Here is a 26,414-nt window from a genome sequence, read left to right on the forward strand (position 1 = left end):
TGGGCAGGCGTCCGTGGGTCTGACGCCAGGGCAGTGACAGGAAGATGGGGAAGTGGTCACTACCACACAGGTCGTCATGTGCTATCCAGTGGATAGGTGGGAGAAGGCCAGGACTGCGAACCGAGAGATCGATGGCCGAGTATGCGCCATGTGCCACACCGAAATGTGTGGCGCTCCCAGTATTTAAGAGGCTGAGGTCGAGTTATGACAGTAAATTTTCGACATCTCTGCCTCGGCCAGTAAGAACTATGCCACTCCATAAGGGATTATGAGCGTTAAAATCTCCCAAAAGTAGGAAAGGTTTATGGAGTTGATCAAGCAGTGCAGCCAGTGCGTTCAGGGGCACTGCACCATCTGGAGGAAGATATACATTGCAGACAGTTATTTCCTGCGTTGTCCTTATCCTGACAGCCACAGCTTCAAGAGGGATTTGAAGGGGCACAGTGTCACTACGAACTGAGTTTAGGACAGAAACGCAAGCCCACCTGACACTCGATTATAGTCGTTACAGTTCCTGTAATATCCCTTATAGCCACGGAGGGCAGGGGTGTGCATAGCCGGGAGCCAGGTTTCCTGGAGGGCACTGCAGAAAGCAGGTGTAAAGCTTAACAGTTGATGTAGCTCAGCCAGGTGGTTGGAAAAAACCGCCCCAATTTCACTGGAGGATGACGTTATCGTGAGGCTGGGAAGGCATGAAGTGCACGAGGAGGCAGATTATGCCTCAGGGTCACCTGCTACCTCCGACTGCGTATGTACAGCCATTTCTATGGTATTACTTTTGAACACATTACGGGAGCGACAGTGATCAATATATTACAAATATTTACTGTCAAAAACAGACTTGATCACAATTAATTTATTACGGTGACCGGTTTCATCCGCTACTGTGATCATCTTCAGACCGATGAGTAAGAACCTCTCCAGCAGAAGGGGGTTCTTACTCATTGGTCTGAAGATGACCCCAGTAGTGGTTGAAACTGGACACCGTGATAAATAAATTGTGATCAAGACTGTTTTTGGTAGTAAAAATTTCTATGGTGGATGAGACATATGTGAGATCCTGGTCCGTAGGGGACGATAATATCTCCATGCATCCTCAGTGGATGGTGGTCACCAGAGGGTCCTGTTTCTTAGCAGACTTCTTCTTAGCTTGCTTGCTCTCTCGCTTCTCTTTAGGGGCTTGCTGGGAAGATTTCTCTGAAGCAGCTTCAGGCACAGAGGAAGACTGTAGCTCTTCGTCCAGCAGCTTTTGGCTTCTTGAGCCACTGGTGAGTGTCCGCCGTGGCATTAGTGGAGACCCTGGAGGAGAGGGCCCCAAGGGACCCCTTCCACACAAGAGGAGCCGGAGAAGGCTGTTGATTCTTCGGCAGGGGGGAGGGGACCGATGTCCCCTGCATTTGGGGGGGGGGGGAGGAGCTTGCTCCCGAAGTAGGAGCTTTGGGAGCAACGGAGGAAGATTTGCTCTGCACCACCAAGGGGGCGGATGTGTTCTGGTGTGCCCCAGAGAGCCCACTGTTCATGGCACAGAATGAGGAACCACTGGCACTTGGCACAGCGATGGTGATGGTGATGTAGCTGCAGCGTATATAAAAGTCAACCGAATGGGGAGCAATCTTTAGAATTTACGTTTAGCCTCTGTGTAAGTCAACCAGTCCAGGGTCTTGTACTCCATAACTTTCCGCTCCTTTTGGAGTACTGGGCAGTCTGGCGAGCAGGGGGAATAGTGCACTCCACAGTTGATGCAAGTGGGAGGTGGCGCACATTGAGTATCTGGGTGTAGTGGACGTCCGCAGTCTCGGCATGTGGCGCTGGAAGTGCAGTGGGAAGACATGTGCCCGAACTTCCAGAACTTAAAGCACCGCATAGCGGGAGGGACGTATGGTTTAACGTCACAGCGGTAAACCATCCCTTGACCTTTACAGGCAATGAATCACCCTCAAAGGCCAAGATGAAGGCACTGGTAGCAACCCTGTTGTCTTTGAGTCCCCTGTAAACGCGCCGGATGAAATGAACACCCCGCCGTTCTAAATTGGCGCGGAGCTCGTCGTCAGACTGCAAGAAGTGGTCACGATGGAAAATAATCCCCTGGACCATGTTGAGGCTTTTATGGGGAGTGACGGAAAGAGAAATATCACCCAGCTCTTAACAGGCGAGTAACGCTCAGGATTGGGCTGGGGATGCTGTCTGAATCAAGACTTCACCGTTCCAGCGCTGTCACTTCTCCAAACTTATCCTCAAAGTGTTCAATGAAAAACTGAGGCTTCGTCGGTAGAAAAGAGTCCCCATCCGTTCTGCCACAGGCTAAAAGCCGAAGCGAATATGGCTCTCTCCGTTATGTAGCTCTACGTTCCTCCCATGGTGTAGCGAGAGAGAGAAACGATTTAGGGTCATACCTGTATTCTACCTTGCCCTTCTTTGAGACTGCTGGAGCCATACGCTCACCATCAAGAGATGACTTAGTCCGCTTCATTGTGGGTCATTCACCCTGACTCCACTCTCTCCAATCATCGGATCTCCCCACGGGCGCCACAAAGCCACAGCAAAGGCCAACTGGCGTGATGGCCGTTGCCTGGAGTTCGGATGCCCGAGGAAGACAGGCATCTACTCCTAGTCAGGCATCAGCAGTGCAACCCCTGTGTCATCAGGGGGCTACCACCAAATGGGTACATGACGGCCCCACCACAACGGACTGGCTACCATGCTGGATATTGGGTGCAGAGAAATCTAATATTGTCATGTGGGGCGAAAGAGGACAGGAGACAACGGAAGAAGATGTCATACATGCAATGCTGCTTTAAACGGAAGCCCACGCTTTACGTGGTTGTGAGGCAGCACATGCTCGGATGAAATCAAGAAAGGGTTTCTTGGCAAACGCTGAAGCTCTTACAGGAACACCACAGCAAGCAACTATCACAAAACGACGGGGGAAATGTCAACATTTGGAAGAGTTCCCTCGTGATCATTCAGAGAAATGGACAACGTGGAAGGCTCTCAACGGACTACAATCTTGTACCATGAGATGCAAGACCCACCTGTAGAAGTGGGCCCTTCCTGTGGATACAGTTTTTGCAAGTGTCGTGCTGTTCAGACTAACAGTCACCTGCTATAGTGTTATTCATCTCCAGCCACATGCACCTTGAGACGCCTGAAGAGGGCGACACCGAATGCACTCGACGTTGCCAGTTTCTGGTCAACCAGCGTAGCAACTAGTGTCAACGATCGATTTCCTTTGATTTATCGTATACTTCGCACTTCTATCACGATAATAAATAATTTACGTACTGCTTCCCGCAAATTCATCCCTCATTGGGCGGAAAAGATGGAATATGTAATAAAATGGAACCCTTAAGATATTATTATATGGCTAACAGTTTCGGTGAATCAGTGCACCATCTTCAGGCCTTAACTCATGCTTATGGGATTAACACCATCCGTATACACGATGCACTAGTGCCCAAATACCTGTAACTCCGATGTTTTGGCTCCAGCCATCAACTATCAAATTGAGTTGATAGTTGATGGTTGAAGAGACAAGATCATTGTTACAGGTAGTCTGTGAAAACCAGTTATGGATATCGGCCACTGATGACTCGTGTATACGGATCGTGTTAACACCCTCAGCGTCAGTTAAGTCCTCCAGGTGGTTCACTAAAGCACTGAAATTGGTAGCCATATAATAAATAACATCGTAAGGATGACTGTAGATGTTCCATTCTATTGTATAAGTAAACGGCAGAAGTCCCTCAGACCTCCAATTACAAAGATGCAAATACAAAAACAAATGAAGTCGGAAGGCGCGAGATCTGGGCTGACGTGCCGCCACTCCATGGATTGCCGTTTTCTTTTCAGATCGCAGGGAGGAACCCACGTTTAACCACCTGTGACGATGTTCGACAAAAAATTGCCACGATCAGCGCAAGAAGTTTGGCACAGGTGGTCCTTCGTTGCTCTTTGGTCTTCTATCAGGCGGCGAGGAACTTAAGTAATTGGCCGAGAAATAATGTTGCAATACTTATTAAAGGCGCCTCGTATTTTCAGGGCCAGTATTATTTTGCCCAGCTTGTACAAATCATTGAATTAAATACACTGCATAAAGTGGGAAACAAAAATTTGTACCACAACCAGATTCCAACGTAGATAACGAGCAGCCGCTCGTCATACAAGCCCGCTTTCATGACTGATCATCACTTCCGGTATCGCTTATGTTTTTCTCCATTTCCCACGACATATTAATTACTCCACAGGTTCCACATTTCTGAAGCATTTTACGTACATCAACTCACTGAATTTCACTTATTTTGTTCCTGTTGATTACATTCAATGAAAAGAAATCAATTGTGTTAGTGTAGTGATGAAGAGAGTAGAAATGTATTATTGTAGCTCCATGTTGTCTGCCTGAAAATAATCCTACACTGTGTAAAGGCTAGTTTAAGTGACGATAGGAGCTTGCGAGAATAAGTTTCGAAACTGCGCTACAAACTACTGCTCACAAGTGACGCGCGGTTGCTCAAGTTGCTTAGAAAACGCAACAGTTTCGACTTCTCCCAACTTTGGTAACACGAAACTAGTAGTTGCCCGTGGTTTGAGGTCAGCTGTCGTGTAGGTAGCGTGTAAATTACACGAAGTGGGGAATGGAGCACAACATTCCCCTCTTGCACATTTGTACTACGGGTTATTTGTGGGATTTTTGTGATGCTGATTATAAAAATGAACAGCGAAGTGTTGCTGAATTTGAGACAGTCCCCCGCATTGAACCTGGATGAACTGACGATCTGTTAGCAGCCTAGAGCAAAATTCGTTCCATTACAAACACATACATCGTAAGAACTAAGTCTCATCATTACCTCCATTAAACAGAAACATGAACTGTTCTAGTGGCATTCTCAGAGGACTGGAACAGCTTCTCTGGTCCTCAACAATAATAACAAAATTCCGAACACTTATTTTCTCACGTCTCGATTCCGTGAAGACAATTATTAACTCCGCCACTACTCGTGCAGCTGCCAAAACTTTCATTTCTGAGTCGACTATGGCATCCACGAAACTACGAAACTTCAGTATACACTGGTTTTACTGTTTTATTCATACACGAAATCAATGTCGTGAAACTCTCAACACCAAACGAGTTTCGGAACTTAATATCGTCGAATAAACGAGCCTTAAGTTGCGTGCAAGGTGCTGTTTGGCATCGTCCACTATCACATCTCACGTTGACATCGTCGCTCAACAGTTTCTCGGGGCATCTGGAAAGGCTACGGAAATCCTTATGGACCATACATGTCGGCTGGCTTAGCGCTATCTACCCTCTTGTTATTCACGGCAGGCGGAAGTTCGTAGCAGAAAGGGTGTGCCGTTCGTTTTGTTCTGCGGTAGCCGCAACAGCCGCTACAGTTTCAAAAGAGGGAATGAGGAACAGGAGAGAAAACGCGGATGAGATTACGGTGGCGCTCGCCCTTCCACCAGTTCGCTTTCTTGGTTCTATCCTCTTATTCGCACAGGCGTTTCTGCACAAAGGAATATTAAGTCGAGATGCGCCTCGCATATGTGGCAAAAAGAGTCTGTGGTCTGTTGTGTGCAGCAAAGAGAGCCTGTTTTCGCGTAAAAGCCACGCCAAGCACTAATGCTGGCGTCGGAAGAACAGGGTCATGTGACTAGTAACTCTGCTTCCGTTGTAATATCTCCTCCCCCCACTGCACACAAAGTTCTTAAAGACGTAGTATGGATGTCCAGCTCCAACAGAAAACAGACAGTGTCACATATTTTACATTCATTAACGTCTTAATGGTGTAACTCGTCACTTAGAAAGTTGTTGTTGCTGTCTTCATTCCAGCGACTGCTATGATGCAGCTCTGCATGCTACTCTGTAATATGCAAGCGTCTTCATCTCCAAGTAACTGCTGCAACCTACATCCTTCTGTATCTGCTTAGTGTAGTCATCTCTTGGTCTCCCTCCACGATTTTTACCCTCCACGTTGCCCTCCAGTACTGCCCTTGATGATTCAGAACATGCCCTGAAAGCAAGTGGAAACTACAGCCGTAATGTTTCCCGAGGGCATGCAGCTTTACTGTATAGCTAAATGATGATGGCGTCCTCTTCGGTAAAATATTCCGGAGGTAAAATAGTCCCCCATTCTCATCTACGTGCGAGCGCTACGCAGGTGGAGGTCATTATCAGGAGAAACAAAACTGGCGCTCTACGGATCGGAGCGTGGAATGTCAGATCCCTTAATCGGCTAATAGGTTAGAAACTTTAAAAGAGGACATGGATAGGTTAAATATAGTGAGAATTGGTGAAGTTCGGTAGCAAGAGGAAGAAGACTTCTGGTCAGGTGAATACAGGGCTATAAATACATAATCAAATAGGGGTAATGCAGGAGTAGGTTTAATAAGGAATACAAAAAATAGGAACGTGGATAAGCTACTACGAACAGCATAGTGAACGCATTATTGTAGCCAAAATAGACACGAAGCCCACGCCTACCGCAGTAGTACGAGTTTATAAGCCGACTAGCTCCGCATATGGCGAAGAGATTGAAGAAATGTATGATGAGATAAAATAAATTATTTAGATAGTGAAGGGAGACGAAAATTTAAGTCATGGATGATTGTAATTCAATAGTAGGAAATGGAAGAGAAGGAAAAGTATCAGTTGAAAATGGAATGGGGGTAAGGAATGAAAGAGGAAGTCGACTGGTAGAATTTTACACAGAGTGTAGTTTAACCGTAGCTAACACTTGGTTTAAGAATCATAAAAGAATGTTCTATACGTCGAAGAGGCCTGGAGACACTGCAAGGTTTCAGATATGTTATATAATGATAAGACGGAGATTTAGGAACCAGATTTTAAATTGTAAGATATTTGCAGGGGTAGATGTGGACTCTGACCACAATCTGTTGCTTATGAACTGTAGATTAAAACTGAAGAAACTGCAAAAAGGTGGAAATTTAAGTAGATGGTACCTGGATAAATTGAAAGAACCAGTGACTGTGCAGAGTTTCAGAGAGAGCATTAGAGAACAATTGACAAGAACAGGGGAAAGAAATGCAGTCGAAGAAGAAAGGGTAGCTTTGAGAAATGTAATAGTGAAGGAAACAGAGGATCGAGTAGATAAAAAGACGAGGGCTAGTAGAAATCGTTAGGTAACATAAGAGATATTGAATTTAATTGATGAAAGGAGAAAATATAAAAATGCAGTAAATGAAGCAGGCAAAAAAGGAATACGAGCGTCTCACAAATAAGATCGACAAAGAAGACTTAGAAAGTATTGATTCAAAAACACCATGCGTGTTTCGAATGCGTCGATAAACATCCACAATGCTTTCCTGGAGCTCGTCGACATTGCGGTGTTTCGTAATAAAGGTAATCTTAGACATTAACAGTGTTGCAACATTGGCATGGCTGCACTTGGGCATACGTGGCATCAGGCAAACCTTTGGTTTTCAGACATGTCTTCATTACGATTATTGGTTTGGTTTATTGTCCTCTACTCGCCCCTTTCGTTTACATCTATGACCGTCAAACGCCCTTTACATTTTAGGTAATGAAATTCATCATAAACAATCCTTCGAGCTGAATGGTGATACCCACAGCCACAACACTACAAGAAAAAAAAGCTTCCGTCAGTGGTTCTGAAAGAGTTCAGTATGCAGACAAAAAGTGTTATGATAAAAAAATGGCAGATAGCTAGCAAAGAAAATATTATATATAATCGTAAATCAGTTCTTCTTGACACCTCATTCTCTTTCATAGATTTTCTACAAAATTACTCATGTACCAGTGTTTAATTATTAACTTGCGTTTGACTTTTAACATGAGCAGTGGCAAAAGATAATAGGTCCATTTTTAGAGTTCCGTAGCTCAATCGGTAAACACGAAACCCTTGTAGGATCCCTTGCTGTCCATCCGTCTGTGCGTCTGTTAAGACCCTTTTTTCTCATGAACGGTTAGAGGTATCAAGTTGAATATATGTCAAATAATATGGTCTTCGGTCCCTTGGCGGTGTACAAAATTTAAGCCTCTCAGTCAATGCAAGCAAAAGATACGCCCATTTTTATCACATACAGGGTGTTTCAAAGAGGGCTTTACAACTCTGAAAATTCATATAAATTAATTCATAGTACCTACAGAGGTGACTGGATGTCAATTTGTAGGGAAACAGATCAAATTTTGAGTCTCGTAGTTCACTAGTGTCGAATAGCACCGTTAAGGAGCGCTAGCGGCACTTGCGTTAAAGACGGCAGCCTTCAACTGGACCCGAGCGTGTGTGTTTTGGTTTGGAGAATCAAAGTCAGCGACAAGAGTTCAGCTTAATTTCTGTACCAAGTACGCTGATGATCCTCCTAGTAGACCTACAATTTACGAGTGGCATAAACGTGTTCGGTAAGACACGGGAAATCATCTGTTCGTCCAAGCACATCTGAAGACTTCGTTGTGCGAGTGAGACAGATTTGTCAACAGCCCTACGAAATCAACCCGGCGCGTATCTCGCGAACTACAAATTCCACGTACGACTGTTTGGCGTGTGTTGAGAAACCGTTTGCATTTGAAGCGGTACAGATTGACTATCATACAAGCAATAAAAGACACTGCAAAAATTGCTCGCAAGGACTTCTGTGCGGGTATGTTAAATCGATTACATGAGGATGAACATTTCTTGGACAACTTTCTGATGAGTCGACTTCTCACTTAAGTGGCACGGTGAACACATAACTAAAGGATTTGGGCAGTGAAAATCTACATCAAGCATTGCAACATGTTCGTGATATCCCTAAACGGAACGTTTTTTGTGCAATGAGCAAGAAGAAAGTGTACGGCCCCTTTTTTTCGTGAGAGAACCAGGATATGTTACAATTTTTGATACCACAGTTCGATGAGGATGACCCAGAACGAAATGTTTACTTCATGCAAAATGGTGCAGCACGCCACTACCTTGCTGACGTCCAGGATTTTTTCAGTGACCGCTTTCCAGGTCAATGGAATGGCCGTGATACGCAAACTGCATGGCCTCCACGTTCCCCAGACCTGGCACCACCCGATTTTTTTTTATGGGGAGTCATCAAGAATATCGTGTTTGTACATCCTATGCCGGATTCTCGACCTGAACTTAGAGCAGAAATTTACGCCGCCACTGGGCAAGTAACACCTACAATGATTCAGCGAGTTTGGGATGTGTGCAGGATAACCACCGGAAGTGACAACAACCTCTTTTGTTTAAGGTAAAAAAATCCTTGAAGTGTTCCCTACAAAATAACACTAAAGCAAACTCTATATATTCTTTCAACAAATTTATATGATTCCAGAATGAGATTTTCACTCTGCAGCGGAGTGTGCGCTGATATGAAACTTCCTGGCAGATTAAAACTGTGTGCCCGACCGAGACTCGAACTCGGGACCTTTGCCTTTCGCGGGCAAGTGCTCTAACATCTGAGCTACCGAAGCACGACTCACGCCCGGTACTCACAGCGTTTCATATCAGCGCACACTCCGCTGCAGAGTGAAAATCTCATTCTGGAAACATCCCCCAGGCTGTGGCTAAGCCATGTCTCCGCAATATCCTTTCTTTCGGGAGTGCTAGTTCTGCATGTTTCGCAGGAGAGCTTCTGTAAATTTGAAAGGTAGGAGACGGATACTGGCAGAAGTAAAGCTGTGATTACCGGGCGTGAGTCGTGCTTCGGTAGCTCAGATGGTAGAGCACTTGCCCGCGAAAAGCAAAGGTCCCGAGTTCGAGTCTCGGTCGGGCACACAGTTTTAATCTGCCAGGAAGTTTCAAATTTATATGAGTTTTTAAAGTTGTAAAGTCCTTTTTGAAACACCCCGTATTTTGATATTAGTAAACTTATTCATCAAAACTTTCTGTACGCACAATTACGTTTCTACTGAACACTCAGAACGCGAGTGGCTGCGCGAGTTTGAGGCGCCATGCCACGGATTGCGCGGCCCCTCCTGCCTGAGGTTCAAGTCCTCCCTCGGGCATGGGTGTGTGTGTTGTTCTTAGCAAAGGTTAGTTTAAGTAGTGTGTAAGTCTAGGGATCGATGACCTCAGCAGTTTGGTCCCACAGGAATTCACACACATTTGAACACATTTTTGCAATTCAAGTCCTACTCATACTTCTCCAGTTTTTATTATAGTTAAGCCATTCTGCCATTTAGTGCGTGCAGCTGTATACTCAAACAAATCAAATAGCCGGGATACTGATGCGTACCACAACATTTAGACAGAAATTGTGCAAATACGTATATGAGACATTTAACTAATTTAGTACATTATGGTATGTGAAACGCGTAAAAAGTACCAACATTGTCTGACGCGTCCAAAGTGAAGTGACGAATTAAGAAATACAGTTCAAGGTGTACAAGTATCTAATAAATGCTTTACAACCCATCAAGTTGGTGCAATCTCTCGCAACAGGATCTGAGGCTGGATGTTTTAAGAACCGTAAAAATACAGCTGCCGATGACTTCCGGCTAATAACTTAGTCGTCAGACGAATGCATGGAAGTGAATGCGGAAGCAGTTGAGAAATGAAAGCATTTCATGTCATACGTCAGGAAACGTATGACATGAAATGTCATACGTCAGGAAATATCTTAGAAGAAAGATTAAGAAAAGGCAAACCTACGTTTCTAGCATTTGTAGACTTAGAGAAGGCTTTTGACAATGTTGACTGGAATACTCTCTTTCAAATTCTGAAAGTGGCAGGGGTAAAATACAGGGAGCGAAAGGCTATTTACAATTTGTACAGAAACCAGATGGCAGTTATTAGAATCGAGGGGCATGAAAGGGAAGCAGTGGTTGGGAAAGGAGTGAGACAGGGTTGTAACCTCTCCCCGATGTTATTCAATCTGTATAGTGAGCAAGCAGTAAAGGAAACAAAAGAAATATTTGGAGTAGGTATTAAAATTCATGGAGAAGTAAAAACTTCGAGGTTCGCCGATGACATTGTAATTCTGTCAGAGACGGCAAAGGACTTCGAAGAGCAGTTGAACGGAATGGACAGTGTCTTGAAAGGAGGATATAAGATGAACATCAACAAAAGCAAAACGAGGATAATGGAATGTAGTCAAATTAAATCGGGTGATGCTAGGGAATTAGATTAGGAAATGAGACACTTAAAGTAGTAAAGGAGTTTTGCTATTTAGGAAGCAAAATAACTGATGATGGTCGAAGTAGAGAGGATATAAAATGTAGACTGGCAATGGCCATGAAAGCGTTTCTGAAGAAGAGGAATTTGTTAACACCGAATATAGATTTATGTATCAGGAAGTCGTTTCTGAAAGTATTTGTTTGGAGTGTAGCCATGTATGGAAGTGAAACATGGACGATTACTAGTTTGGACAAGAAGAGAATAGAAGCTTTCAAAATGTGGTGCTACAGAAGAATGCTGAAGATAAGGTGGATAGATCACGTAACTAATGAGGAGGTGTTGAATAGGATTGGGGAGAAGAGAAGTTTGTGGCACAACTTGACTAGAAGAAGGGATCGGTTAGTAGGACATGATTTGAGGCATCAAGGGATCACAAATTTAGCATTGGAGGGCAGCGTGGAGGGAAAAAATCATAGAGGGAGACCAAGAGATGAATACACTAAGCAGATTCAGAAGGATGTAGGTTGCAGTAGGTACTGGGAGATGAAGAAGCTTGCACAGGATAGAGTAGCATGGAGAGCTGCATCAAACCAGTCTCAGGACTGAAGACAACAACAACAACGTCAGGAAAATGACAGGTTTCGGTTCACTGATAGAAGGCATGCAAGCTGCATTGGTCTCTGAAATAGTTTGTTTATGAAGTGCTTGTACGCTCAAGGCTGGAATACAAACACTCAGTCGTTACCAAAATATTAATTTTTTGAAGGACATCACGCCAGTGACTGTTATAAGTTTTTATCACACTATTGCAATTTCGGCCTTAGGCCACTATCAAGTGATATTATGGCTTTAATCCATGTCAACGTAATGTAAGCTGACACATTTCTATATCGTTGTCAATACTGTTGTTACACAACGTCACGAATGTATTTAACAGTATTGACAACGACATACAAATGTGTCAGCTTACATTACGTTGACATGGCTTAAAGCCATAATATCACTTGATAATGGCCTAAGGCCGAAATTGCAATAGTGTAATAAAAACTTATAACAGTCACTGGCGTGAAGATGATGTCCTTCAGAAATTTTTTTATGACTGTGAATCCCAGCTACAACAAGTTTATTTGAGATATTAATGCCTGAGCTACTGGACTGACTCGCATTAAAGCGAGATACGGTGACAGTGGGGAACAAAAACCAGGCACAGCTACGGAGCCGAGTTGGTTACCGCACGATACCAATTCCGCCGCACTGAGTCACCGACACTCCTTGATTGTAATACGAAGTTACGCGGCATTATCGTAAACCTCTTATGCATCTTCATTATCTCATCAGTGCTTGCACTGATTACGTATTAAATCAAACAGAACTACTGGACTGAATGTCATACGTATTACAACCCAGATAATCTAGTTCAGTGACATTTATCTTCACTCTTAAAGAGCTCTTGATAACAACCCACAATAGACAGCTATTTTTTCTTTCGTGTGTCAATGAAATACAAAGTCTATGGATCAACTTACTAGTGAGCTTAAAGACTGACTGGAATCCCAGACGCCAGCCATAGTGGCCAAGCGGATCTAGGCGCTACAGTCAGGAACTGCGCGACCGCTATGGTCACAGGTTCGAATTCTGCTTCGGGCATGGATGTGTGTGATGCTCTTAGGTTAGTTTGCTTTAAGTGGTTCTAATTTCTAGGGGACTGATGACCTCATATGTTAAGTCCCATAGTGCTCAGAGCCATTTGAACCATTGGAATCCCAGACTGGACGGCGTGTTCAGAGTTCTTGCAGCTCCGCTAACATCTTCGAAGAAATTGGGTGTTCGGTTTGTTAATGAATGTCACGACTGAATTCGATGTTTATCATGTGCGTCAAAGATGATATCTAACTGCTGTAAACAAATCTTAACAATTACAGTCCGTTTTAAAAAACTGATACCTGTTTCAATAGCAAATTAAAAGAGGCCAAATCTGGTAATGGAAGGAAACGATTATTACTTATTAAGAAAAGTTTTTGTACACCTCCATCTTGTCCAAAGCGACACACTTTGCTGTCAAGAACATGCTCATTTCTTGCATCAGATCCGTACTCCATAAAGCATTACGAATTAAGTTCTTCATTTGTGTGGCCATATTGTCAGTAGTTGCTCGACAATATCTGAAGGTATTTTTGTTCCGTCGTTACAACTACAAGAAAATGTGTGTTTTTCTCACCAGATGGGTTTCGCTTTATTGAGGTTAAGCATCATTAGTTGTCTGCAATTAAGGAAATTTATAATTTGATTTGTTTTAAGATCGAAAAACGGTTCGTTAACAACTTGTAGGTTTTTCCTTACGGTAACTTCTGCCTTGCTTTTCGCCTACATCAGGAAAAGCCATCTGCCAGCACGTGTTCGGTTTTTCTTTTTTTTCTTCAAGTATCAGTGTACAATGGGCCCAGTAAACAGAGCATGTCAAAGTGTACTTCTTACCAATATTAACTTCTCTATTCTATTCGCCTACGGAGTGAGGTATCAGTATGCCTTCGTACGCAACCTAATTTGTGTTATCCCGTTCCCTAAGCGAAATATACGATTGAGGGTTCAAAACTGTTGTACGTGTTATACCGACCTTTTACGACACTACCAACTGGTCTCCGAATTCGTTTGATGTTTACTATCACTCCTATTCAAAAAGAATTACAAAACTGCAGGAGTACTATCTCTATGATTTTAATCTGATACTGTTTGACACATCCTCAAAGCAACATTCTGCTTTAGAATAAATCACCTGTCCATTCATAAATCTGACTTATTAGTTCATACTTTTTATTATTTTATTAGCCCATATACTTTTCATATTGACGCTATGGAAGTAAAAATAATGCTTTTGAAAAATAAAGAATTTTCCCTACTTTTGAAAAGCGGTCTCAAATTAAGCTCATTAGCTCTTGCAAAATCAGATATTACAGGAAGTCTATTGCGGCAGGTGGCTTCTAATACACCTGTCAGCGCAGCCTAAAGGTCAGCGAGTACATATGCAAATTGCTATTACAACACGAACGACACAGTGGGGAAAACAGAACTAGCATCACGGGTAGAGCCTATTATGCAAAGTTTTTTCCCGAATAGCTGCATGCCAATACGTGGACTGTTTACGACTGACAAACAGTCTATATGGTTTAGTGTGTCAAAAATGGTTCAAAAGGCTCTAAGAACTATGGGACTTAACATCTTAGGTCATCAGTCCCCTAGACTTAGAGCTACTTAAACCTAACTAACCTAAGGACATCACACACATCCATGCCCGAGGCAGGATTCGAACCTGCGACCGCTGCGGCAGCGCGGTTCCAGACTGAAGCGCCTACAACCGCTCGGCCACACCGGCCGGCCTCCATTTAACGCCTTTACAAAAGCGTCAGATAGCATTTCATGGCAGCAGGTATTTCTACACAAGCTGCATTTCAGATCAGCGTAGCGCATTCTTTAGTCTGCTATTCCCTTACGACTTCCCAGAATGTGTAATCATCTACTCGTAGTTCAACAGTGTAATAAGAACAATTATAAATGAGAGCTAAAGCAGAAAAATCTACAGCTATTCATGTGACCGTACAAGCCTGTTCGAAAAATGTTGAAACACGTACAAACTAGATTACAATAACAATCTGCATAGACGCTCTTGCTCTAGACATTCTAAAATTTCCTCGTTTTTTGCTATCAGCTTCGCAGAGAAATTCACATCATCCAACGACGTCCTTATAGTTCCACAAATGTTTCTCGAACGCCACATTCATCACATCAGTTACATTTATGAAATACTTCCTTGGCCCCTCCCTTAGAAATAAAATAATCTCTGCGACTCACCACATACAAAGACGAATCAATTCAGTATTAATTCGGTTGGCGAAAGGCGGAAGTATAGCAATTTACAAGTTAGCCAGCTACGCAGAGAACAGTGCACTTTACAAGCAGTTCTATTTTTCGAATGTAGCATATCCTCAGTTATATATGTTTTAAATTATTTTTCTTTAATAAAGAAAAAAAATCTTCTCTTTAGTTCTGTAGCCGGCCGGGGTGGCCGAGCGTTTCTAGGCGCTACAGTCTGGAACCGCGCGACCGCTACGGTCGCAGGTTCGAATCCTGCCTCGAGCATGGATGTCTGTGATGTCCTTAGGTTAGTTAGGTTTGAGTAGTTCTAAGTTCTAGGGGACTGATGACCTTAGAAGTTAAGTCTCATAGTGCTCAGTGCCATTTAGTTCCGTAAAGGAAATGAATAATTTTCTGGTCAGTGAAATATTCTTATCTCCTTCACTACATACAACACCGCTTCGATCACATTAACCAAAGTTTTTAAAAGCAAGCTCGAACCAGATAACAAAATCCCGCTTCAAAAATAGTTGATCGTTTACAAGGGAGCGATTATCGATTGTCTGGCAGCTGGAACTGCAATTCGAAGATCCATATTGTATTGTTAACATTACCGACTTGAATCGATATTGGGAAATCGTTTTGAGATAAACGGATTTGAGAGCCCCATGTAAACATAGGTGATGTACATATTCATTTCACAACAACAACAGTGGCTTTAGGCATTGTTGTATAATTTGGTTACAATTGTAATGATCGCCAGTGTTACTGTAGCTCCTTCAAATAGCAGACGCGGGGGAGTTGAACTAATTGTTTCTCGTATTTTTACGTCAGCTACGTAAATACTCCACAAGTCTCTTCATTTCAGTTTCCTATTCCATTCACGTACTTAGCGTGAAAAAATAGTGGTCTTGTTCCAGTAACACACATTACGTGTCCAGGAACGATTCATATTCAAACAACTATCACCTTAACTAGTTCTTCACGTTCTGGGAAGTTTTCTTCGGGGAATGCATAAACGTTACGTATAAATCGTTCGATTATAAATATGTTGTTGCTGTAGTATCTTGGTAGCTTGAAAGTTCACGACTATTATCTGTGGAGGAAGACACTCACCTCATTAGGCACCGTCGCTAGTGGAAAGCTTTTCTTAGTATTGCTTATGAAATACAAATTTATCCACGCTGCGAGCGCTTATTTACGTTACCAGTTGTACTCTCTAGCTAAAAGCAGGATTTTGCATGCTAAAAACACAAACACCACTTTAGCTGCGATATCTTTGAAATTTCAACAGCAGAAGTAACCGGAGCGAATCTGTATGGTGTAAAACGAAGGAACATATGAAGATCGTCAGAAACAAAAGCAGTACACTGCTTTTCCCTTTATGTTATCCTTTGCTGCTGTGTGATGCATCTGCCGCTACGTTGGAACGTGAATGTCTATTAAGGTGTTGCTATCTGATACCTTTGATCATGGTAAATATATTCATTGACCTTCATTCTCTGGCACATTCTCTTTATTTATCGAAGTCCCCCGTTAGAATGTGTTTCCAGACTCCGTAGCAGTGTCTTGCGAATGCTGTTTTTCATTTTGCATGAAGGATAGTAATATGTGAAACAACGAAGAGAGGGAGAGAGAGAGAGGGAGGGATGGAGGGAGGGATGGAGGGAGAGAGGGAGGGAGAGAGAGAGAGAGAGAGAGAGAGAGAGAGAGAGAGAGAGAGAGAGAGAAAACAAGGACGAAAATGATTTCGAAATAATTACTAAGCTAGAAATATAAGCACTGCGTCACACGGCGATGAAATGCGAAGGGAACCGCATAAAATACTTGTGGACGTAGAAGAGGGTTACGATGGCGCCAGAAAGAATGGTAGGAGAAAGCAGTGGGGCAGAGGGGCCGTAGGGAGTGGGAATCGAGGGGAAAGAGAGAGAGCGAGAAAGATGGATGGGATCGCCATGAACGGGAAGGGGCATTTCACTTGCGATCGGGAAGGTGAGTTTCACAGCCTTTTGCCCGCCTACCAGAATACAGTTTCTGCTGGCTCGGCAGTCGATCTCGCTATTTCATTAGCACAACCACTCCTCTTCGAGAGACTTGGGCTAATGTTTCATTCAGAAAGCGGGCTGCTTTTGTTGCCACAAACTGGAAAGCGAACGCAAGACGTGCAATAAATTTCCCCCTCACCACACAGTACGTCAAATGCCTAGTCCTTCAGAAATTAATCTCTTGCACAGCAGACAGAGCAGTCACAAAATCACTCAGGAATAAATTTGCTCATGGAGTGCCATACGGCTTGACAAGTTCATTTTCACGTTTATTATGACATGTATTGTTGCACTACTATATACTTACGTTCGGAGACCTTAATTCGTCAGACTCATTTCGTACTTTGTTACGGCATAAAATAAGAAATGAAGGTGTATTTGGAAACTACATCAACATCTCATGCAGTATGGACACAATATTTCATTCGCTGTTCTAGACAAAGAAAGGAAGCTTTTCACAAATGTGTGAGACTTTTTCTTCATGGTTTATACTCTCAGATCACGGAAGGTGCTTGCGAAAATTTGGTTTTGGTGTGGAAACAACCTGTAATTTTAAACTTAAACAACTAGGCAAAAAATAGGTGTAGTGTCTCATTCTGGGGAATCTTTAACTTTTTGAATCACGACAATATAAAAATAAACATTATTTGAAAATTTTTCACATAACTGACGAGCGTCTTAAGCAACAAAAACACGAAGAAACTGCCGATAATGATAAATCAAAAAGGTTGCACTTTTTCACAAAATTAACCGTTAAAATCATAGCAAGCAATGAATATACGGTGAAATGGGTAAAAAGTAAACAATCAGTTGTTTTAAGAAGTTGGTTTCACTTTGGAACCACTTGGATATAAAGTTTTCAACTACCAATCATTTCACGTTTTGTTAAGAAACTCGCAGTTTTCCTAGACAAAATACCTCATCTTGAAACTTCCATGAATTCATTACGCCTAAAACAAATTATAGCCCTAAAAATCCATGTAAAAATGGGCCTAAAATTGAATAAATTTAGTATCGGAATAACTGTCACAGTTGTTTCATTTGGATCATATTCGTAAAAACATTACTACAAACTCAAATTTACGTCACAGTAGTTTTAATTTATTTACTTTAACTTTCTGTGATCTCAATATGGCCACTACAAAAACAATAAAATCGCATGTAGATCTCCTACAATTACGTAGCACAATCTCCTCGTCGCCTGTTGCTCTGAACACAGTCCTATAATGCACTATATTCTCAGGAGAGATACTAAAAGTAGTAGATGAGTTTTGCTATTTGGGCAATAAAATAAAATATGATTGCCGAAATGGAGAGGATAGAAAGATGTAGAATGGAAATGACAAGAAAAGGTTTTGCGAAGAAGTGAAATTCGCGAACATCGAATATAAATTTAAGTGTAGAAACTCTTTTCTGGAGATATTTGTCTGGAGTGTAGCCTTGTACGGAAGTGGAACGAGGGCGATGACCAGTTCAGACGAGTAGAGAATATAAACTTTTGAAATGTGGTGCTACAGAAAAATGCTGAAAAGTAGTTGGGTACTGAAAAGAATTAGGGAGAATAGCGACTTGTGGCTTAAGTTGTTTAAAAGAAAGGACCGGTTGATAGGACACGTTTTGGGACATCAAGGAATCACCAACTTAGTATTGGAGGGAAGTGTGGGTGGTTCAAAATCAAAGAGGGAGAACAAGAGATGAATACAGTAAGCAGAGTCAGAAGCGTATAGGTTGCAATAGTTACTCGGAGATGAATAGCATTGCACTGGACAGAGCAGCGTGAAAAGCTGTATCAAACTAATCTTCGGACTAAAGAACGCAACAACGACGGTGCTTTTTAAAGTCGAGAATTAAACTGTTTAATAATTGATAAAATATATTCATATTTTGACAGTATTAATAAGGTGGTAATCATGTTATTTAAATCTCTAAAAATCCACTGTTCTCTTCTGTAAATATTCGTATGTATTCTCTACAAACCACAATACGGCGTTCTGCTCGCAGATGGGGACTGGGAAGGGAGACTGTTAGTACTTTACATTTCCGATATTTTTTATTTTTTCTGGTACCTTTGCTTTATTTAGTGGACAACGTACTATTCATTAATTTATTTATTTACCGCATGACGAAAAAGTTGGCTCTTAGAGCAGGCCGAGCATGCAGTTCTGCCGGCCAGTGTGGCCGTGCGGTTCTAGGCGCTTCAGTCTGGAACCGCGTGACCGCTCCGGTCGCAGGTTCGAATCCTGCCTCGGGCATGGATGTGTGTGATGTCCTTAGGTTAGTTAAGTTTAAGTAGTTCTACGTTCTAGGGGACTGATGACCACAGATGTTAAGTCCCATAGTGCTCAGAGCCATTTGAACCATGCAGTTCTGATTTCCTAATCTCGATTTTTTCATTATTTTCTTAAATCGTGACGCAGAATTCCTATATCGAATTACTCAACAATTCTAACGTAGAAGACTTCCGGTTTTTCTGTCGCATACTCTGCTAACGATACAGCGTTAATCGCCGACACGCAAACAAGTACTCAGATCGATTGCTTGAAACACGCTCCAAAGAGGACACCAAAGTATATAATACACCCGTTCTAGGTGCTCATTTGGCCTCACACTATCACAACCACATCACTTAGGACTTCGAAATCTTACATGCTGTTATCAAAGGCTAGAACCAGGGGATCCTGAAAGAACAGAAGATCTACAGAGCTAACGGTAGAGATTAGATCGCAATAAAATCCTGAACCAACAAAATGAGTTCAGTCGCGCCACTTAATTCAATATTTACGACCGTCTACTGCACTAAACAGCCTTTCCAACACACTTGTTTCCTCTAAACGGCCGCCTGTGAGTTGTGTACATTCAGGCGCTGCCTACGTTGGTGTGCATATCATGCGACATTGTCTTCGCTGCCGCCCGCCCTTTTGTTTACCGGTAAGCAACTGCAGCAAATAGTAAACAAGATAACTTCACAGTATGCAGCGCTACCTGGTAGATCTGGTGGTTGCACTCCAGTTCTCTACCTGTCCTATCCTCTTCAAGCACACTTACATACGCTAACGTGTGCACATTTTTAATTGTTTATTTTCATTGTATTATGATAAATACTTGTAGCATTGTGAGATGATCCCTGTACGAATGAAAAAAATATGTATGTAATTCAATCACAATAATTTTTTATATATATTTCACTTTTTCTATAATGTATCTGTATTTTAAAATCAATAGTAGTACAATGAAATTATGTCCACTGTACTGTTTAGGGGTCAGTAAGCAGCCACCCATATCAATATACTGTTATTAAACAAACATTTATTCATCTTTTATATTTAAATAATAAAAATGAAATAAACTGTTAAAGAAATAGAGACTTTAGGACATCCCTCTACTACTAAAATCAACTTGAGGATAGTGAAAGTAGACGTCTCCATAAAATGCGGCATTTTCACAACACAGCCGAGTAGCAAAATGGTTAACAAGTTTCACAAGGTTCTTTTATTTGGTTTTACTGACAGAAAATCATAATTTCATTGCATCCTTTCGAATTTAACGTATAGCCGAACCAATCAGAATCTGGCGCTATCGTACCGCAACATCGTGTCCGTGTCAAACTACAGTGCGTCTAAGGAAGATGAATAGTCGTCAAAACCGGCATTAAGCTACTACATTTCATTACTATATCTCTCTCTCTATCACTGGTTTTCGTTTCTCGCTATGTACCACTTCTCTTCTGCTCTTTTACTTCACAATAATTTTCGCCCCTGCACCACATTAATGTTTTATGTTCGGGCGCTGACACCAGGGCTGGAATGCAGCACACATTATGAAGAAAATTCTGTAAATCAAACGCTGCCACGATGCCGATTAAGCACAGCAAATCGGCGAAAGCTGTCGAACAAACACCGCACTGAGAAATAACACGCTTTAGTCCACTTGGATTTTCACGTTGGGTTTTAACTGTAGTGGGAAGGTAGTTTCTTATCCCCTGGTAACTATTTCAAAAGCAAGCGCTCCAAGCCTAAGTACGCTTGCGTTCGCCAGTTCGCTGAGCTCAATTGATGCAATCAACAGTCAAGTGCCTGTGGTGAATGAAGCAAACTAGGTAAGTAGCTAATACGTTGTAGAAGAGCCCAGTTCGATTTGAATTAAATATTGCAAACCCGCTGGTTGCGGGGCAGGTATTGAGTCATGTTGGCCGTTTGTTTTGACGCGAGTAAGTTTTTAAGCACTCACATCACTCTGCAAACATAAAAGCTTATTGCTGAACAATCGATGAAATCTGTTTGCATTAGACGCGACTGCCGTGGTTTTCAGTGCAATGTAAGCAGTTGTTCATGAAGAAAGCCGGTTACACGAGAAACGTTCGGCGATTTCCATGGAACAAAAATAATTCTGTAAGCTTTCTGATTGGTGGCTGCCTGCGTATACCGTAAAAATAACTTCGAAATATTCCAGTAATGGGAAGTTGTACGTCGTGCAAGAGAACGCACCGTGGTAATTAACGATTAGGGAAACAAAATAACACCTTCTCTCCGACTGTTTACAGTAAAATACAGCGCACGTTAAGTAGAAATAATAACTGGAGACTTAATGTCTAGCGCTGCGTTTTACAGTAGTATGTGTAGTAAAACTACTAATGCCTCTGAAGGCCTTTTGTGGATGAATGACACAAACAAATAGGTAAGTAGATAAAATATCAAGCAGAATGCTTTCCTGGAATAAACGAAGGTTTGACTGTCCACAATGGATCAGAGGTGGGTCAATTGTTGGTGAGACGTTTCCAGTCGCTTGCAAAGCCCCAGTGACACCCACCTGCTAACTTTCTTATTTCCTTGTGTGTGTGTGTGAAATCTTATGGGACTTAACTGCTAAGGTTATCAGTCCCTAAGCTTACACACTACTTAACTGAAATTATCCTAAGGACAAACACACATACCCATGTCCGAGGGAGGACTCGAACCTCCGCCGGGACCAGCCGCACAGTCCATGACTGTAGCGTCGGAGACCGCTCGGCTAATCCCGTGCGGCCGTATCTGCTTCGGCTTGCTTTTATTGTTGGCGGTTCAAAAGATGCCCATTACATTTTTAGCCTTCTCAGTACCTAGGTCAAAAAACGTTCTCGGTGGGCATCTCTATGTTCTATATGCACCGCTCTTGGATCGAGAGACTGTTGACCTCATTGTTTGGGTCCCTTACACCTCCCCCCCTCCCCCCCGCAATCATTCAACCAATAAGTTATCACCTGGAAAATACTGAATAAACGGAAAAGAGTGCGAAAATTTTGAAGGCTGCCTTCTGGGCGTTACGTTAATCGTTTCCGTTACCACGTGTTCAGCAGCAACTTCAACCTGATCACTGATTCCTAGGCACAGTACTGACAACCGAAACTGATATTTTCCTGCTTCTGATAGAAATATGTCATTAGTGTGGAATACTCTAAGACATTCCTGATAACGACAAAGTGGATTAAAATAAATGGAGAAACGATACATTGCATTTCCTGATGATATTGCTGTAGCTGCAGATTAAGGGTAGAACGTAAACAGAACGTTGAAGGTACTGAAAGCCACAGCCAAACAGTAAACATTACAGACATGCTACTAAAACGAAGCTGTTAGTACTAAGCAAGAGTGGTTAGCACAATACACACATGAATGATTCAACACGGAGTAGCTAAAAATTGTTTCGGAATTATAGAATGTCGTTTCGAAAAGAGCGATCCCACTGTGGAAATTTTGAAGCGAGCAGCCCCTGCTAAACTTTCATACTAACACAATACGCAACTCTGTTAACAATGAAACGATGGAGTACTTGGCCACATCTTGTGTGCTACTCTAAGGAAATGGGAGCCGAATAGTGTGTTAAATACCAGTTAGAACTGACGGTAATGTGGATACTTAGTCAGGCGCAAACGTAAAAGAAAGATATAAAACATGCCGTGAGGCGCCTAAAGAAATGAATAAAAACTGCACAGGGAAGCTAATAAGAGATAAAACATTAAGGCTATTTACTGAGCACAAGCAACGACGGAAAGGAGCATAGGTAGGCCCTAGGAAAGAAACCTACGTGGGCCTGAAGAGCACAAACGGAAATTCAAAAGCAGCCAAGTGTTGAAAAATGAAGTGGCAGACTGAAGAAAGTAGTCCCAACGACTAAGCTTAATCCAATATCTGTGGAGACGTAGTCCGTCTTTGCGACCAAATACATCTCCATAAATACAGAAGCAACTAAGGGACAACGGAAAAGACATGAAATAACGATTAATCGAATATGATTACAATGTCTGATGGAGATTTACACAGACATCGTGCTGCCCGAAATACGATAAACCACATACATGATACATACTTGCGACATGCCACATGATGAGATGCAATACACAAAACTCTTCGCGTAGGTATGAAATCCGTGAAGTTCCCATTCTGAATGCTTTTGTTTACAGCTAAAAAGGAGTTTAAGAAAGTTATCGTGGGAATGTCTACATTATGTATGTATACACAAAGAGAATTTTGAAGGCATAGTGTTGGAATAAGAATGTGTGTCCAAAGAATGAGAAAAGCGTTTGTGAAAGGTAACATGCACGAGTCTATTCAGAGCCACGCTACCATAAAATACTGTGCTGATGACATCACGGTTCCGTACAACATGCTTTATGAGCCTGGAAGGATGAATACAAATGAACGCGCTAATTGCCTGATACCATATACACAGATATCGTGCTGTCCGTGAGATGACATAGGAGATACATAAATTGTGTTTGCGACGTCTCAGATCAGAGACAATACTCGAAATTCCTAACCCGCTAAATAAGTGAAGTTCACATTCCGAATGTAACTGTCAAGGAAAAAGGATGTGAAGAGCGCCAATGAAAGGTGGCATGCACCAGTCTGACTAAAGCACTGCCATAATTAAATACGATGCTGCTGAGAAAAAGCTTTCGAAGAAAACCCTACCGAACCAGGCAAAACGGAGTTCACACGAACGCGGCGTGTGCCTGATATGATTTAAACGTGTATCGAGCTGTACCGGTTACGGTGTACCACCTACGATTTACATTCACGACACACCAGATGCTGAGGGAGAATACATAAAATGCTTCACATGGCAAATAAGTGAAATCGACTTTCTGAATGAAAGTGACTAGGAATTTTACAACCAGAAAATAGATTTCGAGTGTTATAAATGGAATGTCTAGATTAGATACAGGCAGGTAAAGAGAACTGTGTAGGAATTGTAGCCGAATAGGAACATAAGTTCAAAGGACTTGATTGTGCACCAATGAAAGGTAACATGCAAAACTCGAAGACAATGCTGCGAAGAAAGACGGCGATGATGAGAACAGGCTTTGGTACAAAAGGCTTTACGAGCCCGAAAGGGCGAATTGTGCAACAAGGAATTGAAATGAACGCGAAATGCGTGTGGTACGATAGATCACATAACTTATTTATGTTTGCGACATTCTGTACGATAACACGTAAAAATCGTATCGTGCTAAATAAGTGAACTTCACATGCTGAATGTAATTGTCAACGCAGCGTAATAATGTCATCACGAGGCTGCCTGCATTATATACGTGAAATTTAAAGAATTGTGAAGGATTTGCATTCGAATACGAGAGCGCGTCCAAAAGGTGTGAAGAGCGTTAGAGACATGCACGAATCTATTAAAGTGTTTGCCACTATTAAATACTTCGTCGATGCTTTCTTATATGAGGGTTTATGAACAATGGAGGGCGAATTATGCAACACAGGGTTCAAATGAAAAGACGTGCGCCTTATCGGAGGTGGGTTGCGTCACTCAGAGGCCTTCTACGGAGAAGCAGCGGGTGTTCTCCGGTGGCAAACACGCAGCAGCGAAGCTGGCTGAAGAACACGCTCAGCGCGGCGCGAGTCAATAATCCGTGAAGCGGCCGGCGGGCGCGCCTCCCACGCAACGCGAGACGACGCGCGCGCATACACACACGCCCACGCACGCACACACACACAGACACACACACACACACACACACACAGACGCACAAAAACGCGCACGCGGTGCGGCAGAGCTATAGCGCCGTACCCGGGGTCGTTGGGCACCTCCGCGGGCGAGCCCCCTGCCACCGTCTCCTGCGCCTGGGATTCCATCATCTGTCGGCCTGTTTGCGTTGCGACGCCTCCGCTGCTGTGCTGTCGGCTGTCTTCTTGTTCCTCCGTCGAGTCGAAGCTGAGCGAGGGGTGTGTTTGTTGTGCACGCCTCCCAGCTGCCGGCCGCTGTCTGCTGCGGCCCACTCAACACCACTAACTACGACTAGGTAACAAACGAACGGCGACGACTACCGGAACAAAACGACACACATAAAACAACAAACGACACACTAGTTTACTGTACGAAAAAAACTTGTCGGCGGAACGGCAGCGGCGAGGGAGCCTCTCTACGACTGATGCTTTTGTCTAGCTCACTAAAAAAAAAGTGTCAGCAGCGCCTCGCTCTCGGACGGGAACGCGGCGGCTGAGTTGTGTGCTGCTGTTGTGTTCTGGTGTTGTCCCCGTGTGTTCTACTCGGACGCACTACCAACGCGACACTAACAAGCTAACTAACGACTGCGCGCTCGCTCCCGCCGCCGCTCCCTCCTGTTGTGCCTTCCCTTCTGGCGCTGCTGCCGCTTGCTGCTGGCGACGCCGTCGCCGGCCGGCGTGGTGGGGGGCGCCGGTCGCAGGGGGAGGGGCCTGCGCGCTGACGGATGGCCGCGCCGCTCGCCGTGATTGGCTGCAAATCTCGGTGCGCAGCCTCTGACGTCACGCGCCTGCGCAGTGCGACGCGCCGCGCCGCGACGCTGCGGCCCGTCCGCGGCGGCAGGCCAGAGACATCTAGTAGCCGGCGACGCAATCTCGTACACCATCTTGTCCGGCTCCGCTTGTGGCGCTACGTTGCAGTACTAACTCAACTGCGAGAGCAGCGCCATCCATTCGGATGTAAACGGAACCAGAAAGAAATGAGACCGGCACAGCAGTTCGACAATCTGCTTATCGTTGTGTCTTTCCGACAGGTATGCCAAGTTGTGAGAGGCATGAATTTATATTTAAATGAGAGAATATGTTTTACTGTGCCAGCCACTGCTTTATTTTAACTTCTTTCACTAGGTCTACGCATTTCGTGCATACGTCCTCACTATCACTTCGCCACTTATGGGGTATTTCATTTGTTTTGACGATTTCGTTCATGAAGATTGCGTGCTAGAAACGAGTTACAGGGTTGGCGGTAAGGTTCGTTGGTAGCGTGGAATGCCAACTTTCATCCCATGTTCAGGTTAGCATTCATTAATCAGTCTACTGATCGAAGCAACATTGTGCATTTGTGCTGGATTACTACTTTTGCTATGGCGAATCTGTTGTATGCGTGAAATGTGCCTTCAGTAAGCATTTCAATATTCAGCCGCTATATCCAATTCTTATTCGTGGAACAA

The 26,414-nt window shown here is 43.2% G+C and overlaps 1 long non-coding RNA gene across 1 annotated transcript in view; it reads right to left on the bottom strand.

The window, feature by feature from the left end:
* LOC126283441 (uncharacterized) overlaps positions 1-25,600 on the bottom strand; it is an 877,632-nt gene extending 852,032 nt beyond the window's left edge. Inside the window, exon 1 of the long non-coding RNA XR_007551381.1 lies at positions 25,031-25,600. This is a non-coding gene — a long non-coding RNA (uncharacterized LOC126283441). The remainder of the gene's footprint in view (positions 1-25,030) is intronic.
* Positions 25,601-26,414: the final 814 nt, after the last annotated feature.

Source organism: Schistocerca gregaria, chromosome 1, assembly GCF_023897955.1.
Source record: "Schistocerca gregaria isolate iqSchGreg1 chromosome 1, iqSchGreg1.2, whole genome shotgun sequence".
Classification (NCBI taxonomy): Eukaryota; Metazoa; Arthropoda; class Insecta; order Orthoptera; family Acrididae; genus Schistocerca; species Schistocerca gregaria.